This window comes from Vigna radiata, chromosome 5 (genome assembly GCF_000741045.1).
Source record: "Vigna radiata var. radiata cultivar VC1973A chromosome 5, Vradiata_ver6, whole genome shotgun sequence".
NCBI lineage: Eukaryota > Viridiplantae > Streptophyta > Magnoliopsida > Fabales > Fabaceae > Vigna > Vigna radiata.
Genome location: NC_028355.1, coordinates 26,714,405 through 26,721,730, shown reverse-complemented (window position 1 = coordinate 26,721,730; position 7,326 = coordinate 26,714,405). Strand labels below are relative to the sequence as shown.

The window sequence follows — 7,326 nt, the reverse complement described above, 5'->3', positions numbered from 1 at the left end:
TTAAGAGGGTGTGTGGCTACAAAATCGGCACCTTCATAATGATCTCAAGCCATTACGTAAAAAATTGGACTTAACTTTTTACGTTATACATTGGGGATGAACGCTGAAAATGATAACAAAATAAAATATGACAACCAAAAGGAATTTTGAAAGATGCTCAAGGGACCAAAATAAAATATGACAACCAAAAGGAATTTAAAAGATGCTTAAGGGACCTCTTTATGAGATGGACAATTCAAACATTGAGGAAGTGCCTTCGTTAGCTTGCCATCTTTGCTGAGCTTGAGAAAGGCTCACCACATGAATGTTAATATCATAGTTTTCTTCTTGGTGGCTGGTAGGCTTCCATTGCTCTACTAGAGGAACCAAGACATTGACTACATGACCCATATCTGGCCTTTGATATGGCTCACAAGGAGTGCAATGACCTGCCAGTTCATCCACTTGATATATATTTTTCGTGGTTTCCTCATCAGGATCGAGGGTTTGATCAACAGTCTTCGGGATGCTCTCCTTGTTAATCAGCACCCTACGAAACTGGGAAACCAGGTGAGACCTTTCTTCGGACACAGTATTGTCCAATACCCTTATACCTGTGATCAGTTCCATCAAAATTACTCCAAATGCGTACACATCGACTTTGGTAGTAACTCTTTTGGTAACTAGCAAGAAACAATATCACATTAAGCACAAGTAAAGGAATAACTTAGCATAAAGCTAAAGCAACCAACTGGGTATGCAATTCTACAATAATCTGGTTTAGCTAAGGCTACGCAATTCTACAAAACCAAACAAAACAAATATTTATCATCGCAGTAGAAATGTGGAATTCATGGTTGACTGATTTCGTAACAAAAGAATCTCAGGACACTAAAGAACCAAACAACAAACATATAGCAAAACCTCTTAGGTAATCTAAGATTTAATCTAATCAAAGTATTCATTCATCACATAAAAAGGATAACAGGGCGCCAACCACTTAATTGTAGCCATATCTCTATAAATGCCACACCTTATAATGCACAATCCCAAACTATCAACCCCAGTAAATGCGCAGAAAAACAAAAATTTAACTAGAAAACAAATCATAAAACAAGGAAAAAATGCTAACAATTGCCAATTATTACGAGAAAAATATCACAGTTGTCAGTTCAAAAAAATTTAATGAATTCATGTACAGACAATTATAATAAGGAAAGAAGATACATAAAAAAGTCCAAAAATTTTAATACATACTTGGTCCAAATATACTGCATATTCAGGTGTCATATATCCAAATGTTCCAGCCAACTTTGTCGCAATAGAATACTTCCCATCTGATGCCTTTTTCACTAAACCAAAATCTGCAACCTTGGCTATCATGTCATCGCCCAATAATATATTTGAGGGCTTCAAGTCCTTATGTATGAAGCTTTGGTGAGCTAAACTGTGAAGATACTCCACTCCCCGAGCTATATCTAAAGCAATTGCTACCTTTGTTTCCAAGTCAAAGGAGCACATTTGTTTTCACGCCAATCAAACAGGTGTTGTGTTAGCGTTCCTTGAGTCATATACTCATAAACCAAAAACCTTTCGTTGTCGTTTATGCAATGCTCTAAAAAAGTGACTAAATGCATGTGTCTAACTTGACTGAGAACTGCAATCTCTGCTTGGAACTCATTCAATCCCTTGCTCCCCGCTGTAACAAAATTCATTTTCTTCACGGCAATTTTACTTCCATCATGCAATTCTCCTTTATAAACAACCACAAACCCTCCCTTACCTAAAATGTTTTTCTTACTAATATTATCCATTGCTTGTTGAAGAACCCAAATTGAAATAGTATTATTCCTATCCTCAAAAACATGAATATCACTATGTTCATTGTCCTGGCTATGCAACTCGTTCAAGACGCTCATCATATCAATATTAACCCCTCCTTCCCCATTTTCGGGATTATTAACCCTCCCAAACTTCCTCTGTCAAAATTTAGCTTGACACTTGCAAAAGACAAATACGATCACAACAACCAAAAACACAACAATATCAACAATACCTATGATCCAAGCAGGAGAGAGTGCAAAACCGCTTGACGCTGCATCACTTGACAAAGTAGTTCCACCACCGCCACCACCTTTAATATAAGGATTTTCTTTTATGCTCAAAATCACCTTGGTTGAGAACTTTGGAACATAACCAGATAGATTGTTATTAGACATGTCTAAAATCTCAAGCTGAGCCAAATTTGTTAAACCTTCTGGTATTGATCCCTCCAAATAATTGTCACTGAGATAAAGGTTTTTCAAATGAGTTAAGTTGGCAAATGTAGGTGAAATAGTTCCTTTCAAATTCATACGGGCGAAATTCATAGTAATAATCTTTTCCTCAGAACATATAATGAATTTCCAATAGTGACAAGGATTACTACCGAACCAGGTACTTGCCAACTGATAGGGATAACCTAAATGCTTAACAACATCAATCAAAACAGTGACGCGAGGATCACAAGGTCCAGGGATAAGGTTACAAGAAGCATTATCTTTAAAGTCGACCTTCACACTCATTCTAAAAAAAGGATATGGACCCTGAAGAAATTTATGATTTAAAGAGACTTTCCTCAAACTTGAAAGGGACTTGAGGGAAGATGGAAGCACACCAGTTAACAAGTTCTCATTTAGGTTTAAATCAAACAATGAGGTGCAATTTGATAAATTTGGAATGAGACCCGTGAAAAAGTTCCCCTGTAACTATACTTGAGACAGATGGGTCATGGAAGCAAGCACCTCAATGTTACCCAATAAGCCCTCGGACTCGTGTTTGGGAATATTGGGCCAATATGTCCTAATATCATATGCATTGAACTCATGCCTCTGATTATTGAGCCACAGAATCTGGATCCCAGATCCCGCGAAGCTCTTTGGTAAACTCCTAGTGAGGTTGTTATTAGAGAGCCAAAGCTCTTGCAAACTCACTAGGGAGTCAAACACATCAGGCAATGTACCAATGAGATTTGTACTTCTGAGGTCGAGTTTAACCAGTTTGAATGACTGAGCCAAGTCGGCTGGAATCACCCATGGAGCGAGGTTGAAGCTGTATGCCATGTTGAGGCTCTTTAATTTAGTGAGACCCTGGAAGCAATTGTCGGGAATCAAATTGAAGTTGTTGCTTCTGAGTGACACAGTTTCCAGCATGGAGAGGTTGGCAAGGGAAGGCAATGCGCCGGAGAACTCATTGCCCTCGAGAGAGAGAGAGAGCGAGGTGAGTTGAGATCCGGAGGTAGTGTTCTGGTGAGTGATATAAAAGCTAGGTTGATGGAAAAGAGGCGGTTGGTGGTGCACCCCACACCCTTCCATTCACAAAACCTAGTCCCCGACGGCGTGGGACTCAAGGCTTTAACAAGCTTGGACATAAATGCGCCATCGTCGGTAATGGTGGTGGAAGAGAGAGTGAAAAAGAAAACAAAGAGCTAGCAGAGAGAATATAGGGTTGAGGTGGCCATTCGGATTTAGGAGAAGGGAAACAAGTAATTATACCGAGAGCGAGGTGGGAGAGCGAAGAAGAGAATACACAATGCACGAAGAGAATGCATGAAGTGAATGGAAGAAACATTATATAATTCTCTGTATTCGTTGCCCTGGAGAGAGAGCGGTGTTGATTGATGTGACGCAATCAGTGGTGCACCTCACTTCATTCCACTAAGAGAAGTCGGTTCCCGACCAGCTCGACGACATTAGACTCGATGCTTTTATTGGAATTATTTTATTCTCTGTTCATATCTGTGCATTTATGTTCATATATTTTTATACTTATATTCCTTTTTTTATATTGCTCTGAACAATTATATATATCATTTTTACTCTCTCCTTATCATTCAATAAGAAATACAATATTTCATTCTTTCTTCTTTTGTAACATGGTATCAGAGCCATGATTAAAGCCTATCCTAGCGAGTTCTAAGTGGACATTTCTCTTTCTATTCCATCCGTTGTTGGGCCAGTATTGGACCACCCAATTTCTACTATCATGCACGAGATGTCTATACCTCGGCGTGAAGGAGGTGTGTTGGAAGTCCCACATCGACTAGAGATAAGGCGAAATTATAATATATAAGTGAGGTGCAAACTTCACCTTACAAGCCGATTTTGTGGGGTGAGTTAGGCTTACAACCCACTTTCTAATATGGTATCAGAGCAATATAAAAAAAAAAGAATATAAGTATAAAAATATATGAACATAAATGCACAAATATGAACAAAGAATAAAATAATTCCAATATCCCCCTATGAATGTCTGCAAGTTGTGATGAAGTAGAAATAGGCAGGAGCTTAATTACACCAGCTTGAACTTGCAAACTTGGCCTGGTTCTAGAAGAATGTAGAAGCACCTTAGATAGTAGAATTCAAATGTAATACAAGTTCTAGAATGTTGTAGAAAAGCCTAAGATAAGAAGAAAAATCAAGAATAGTCTACATGTGTGAAAGTCTAGAACATCCCACATAAGTTATGGCTAGTATGTTCTAGAATATTCTATGGGTCTATAAATACCCATGAACTCTACCATTTCATGTATGTAGACAAGAAGCCAACATCTACAACAACTAAGACAACTACAACACTTCTTCCAACTACTACTTCTACATCCTACTATCTCCACATTTCCTCTACCTTATCAACTACTCCTTTCACAACCTTTAAATACTAACAAATATCACGTTCCTGTTACGAATTACGAATCCTTCCTACAGACGGAGGAGCCCGTGAGTGCGAAGATAGGCAAGTCCCAAGAATTTCGGTGGAGAGGAAGAAGACACTAGCCCCAACGAAATGTGTTGCCGAGGTAGGATTGTGTAGAGTTCGCCGGGGTGACACAATCATGGTTGTGTGGGGAAGGCATCACGGTTGTGTTTTAGGGTCTAACTGCCTCCACCACCACACCATGCTTCTCCCACCTCTCCAAATTTTACTTTTATTATTTTTATCGTACAGCTACCAACTTTTTCGTGGATTCCTCTCTTCTCTTATTTTTGTTTCACTTCCTCTCTTCAAAAACTCTCACCCAGTGTGATCTTGTCCTTTCTAGCAATAAATTTTGTTTTAGATATCATTAATAAACTATAAAAAGAAATACAACTTAAATTATTAAACTAATAATAATTAATTTATTAACTAAAAAAATAAAAATAAACAATTACGCTAATTAATTCAAAAACAAATTAAAAAACATTTCCATTTAATTGTTATTAAATTAATATTAATTACAAATACAAATTTACTATAAATAAATTAAATACAAATACAATTTTACTAACATTAACTATAATTAAATTGATAATATTTATTTCAACAAATATAAATAATTTTATTAAATCAAAAAATTACGTAACTAATTAAAACTTAGTCAATTCATTTAAAAACTATAAATAGAAAAATATTAAAGATAATAATCTAAAATATTAATAATCTAAAACGCTAACAAAAAATTCTAAAAATATATTAAATAAAGATATGTGAAATAACTATAATTATTATATCACTGTTTAAATAAAATTAAGAAAATTATATCATATATATATATATTCGAATTATAAATTGGAAATGAAACACGAAGAGGGGAAGAAAAGAATCTGCAAAAGATGGGTGGGGTGCACAGCAAAAATGAGTACAAATAAAAATTTTAAATTAATTAAAAGAATTCTAAATGATAAAAGTAAAAAATTTTAACTAAGGATAGAATTAGAATTAAAAGAATTTGGAGGAGAGGATGAAACATGGTGTAGTGGTGAAGGGAGCAGCACCTTGCTTTTATTTCTGCAGTTTCTTTTTATTTTTTCTTTTAGGGCTTTCTGTCTTGCTCACTTCTCTGCACACCCCTGTCTTCCATTTAGGCACTCCCCCTTTCTTGTTTTGGGCACTTTTCGGTTTAAATTCTCTTTTTCTTCGTGCAGCTATTTTTTTCTCATACACCACTGTTCTTATGGACCCTTGTTTGTTCAGGCACCATTATATTTGCTAAATCTCACACCCTATATCTTTGGTTTCATTTTTCTAAACTTACTCTTATTTTGTTTGCACCTTGTTAATTTATTTTTTTATCGTTGGACATTTATTTTAAACATGCACATAATAGTATCATTTCATTTTAATTACTTAGGTAACTACAATTACTTTTTTTTTTATATTTTTATTTTCGTATAATATAAATTACAAAAATAGTTTTTATAGTTTTTTACATTTAAATTTTAAAATGGATTTATTAAGTTAGCTCTTAAAAATAATTCTAAAAATATATTTTCCATTGAAAAAAATATTTCGGAATATACTATTTACCATTCTGCATATAACCAACATCAAAACACAATAAAAAAAATGAAGCTCCTGCATATTGTGCCAAATTATTTAACATGAACAAATTATTGAAGAGAGTTATGAATAACGAAAATGGTTGTTGTTGACTCTCTTCCCTTATTCAAACAAGAGACTACTACTCGTTGCATTTTGAATGTTTGATATTGATAAACATATTTTCATTTCATTTTTGTAAAGACAATAAAAATATTCTAACAAATTACACATATTCTATATTTGGGAGATTGTAAAATATTATGTGGTTTCCTAGAAGAAATACTAACTAATTAAAAATGAACCAGAAATTAGTAAATTAGTCATAATTAACCTTTTAACACTCAGTTGGACTAAAATATTATTTTCCAAAAAAAATCATATCATGTAAGTTTATTTTAAACAATTCAAATCTTCAACTTATTTGGTCAATATAAACATGAAGTTGTCTTTCTGTTTTATCATTTGCCGCAGAAGTAAAATTAAAAAAAACAAAATGTAGTGAATTTCAAATTGGAATTTAAACTTAATAAATTTGTTACCATCACGCTCATAAATTAACTTGTACTCCTTTCATTTCTATGATTTTATGAAATTTGGTATTAAGAAACTAAATGCTTTGCAATTTCTTTTTTAGTTTTGAAATTATTTAAATTATTGTAGAGTTTAGTATTTTACAAATTTAATAACAATCAAAAGGGAAAAGATATAACATAGCCCTCCAATAAAAAATGAACATCAACATCACCAATTATTATGTTATTAAAGTTAAAAACAAATGAACGAACAGAACAAGAACAACAAATTGCAGTATCGCGGGTTGTTGTGCGTGGGTGAGAGAGAATGAACTTGAGAGAGAAACAAATTGGATAAGTGAGAAAGGTGGATTAAGGTTATGGGGTGTTTTTGACTTTTTTTTTTTCCGGGCAACTATAGGGAAGACAAAGAGAAGGTTGAAGTGAAAAAGATTAAAGAGAAAGGGTTAAAAGGGATGAGCGGTGACAAAGA

General features: G+C 34.3%; 1 pseudogene; it reads right to left on the bottom strand.

Annotated features, from left to right (window-relative positions):
- Positions 1-219: 219 nt before the first annotated feature.
- Positions 220-3,403, bottom strand: LOC106761781 (annotated as a pseudogene).
- Positions 3,404-7,326: the final 3,923 nt, after the last annotated feature.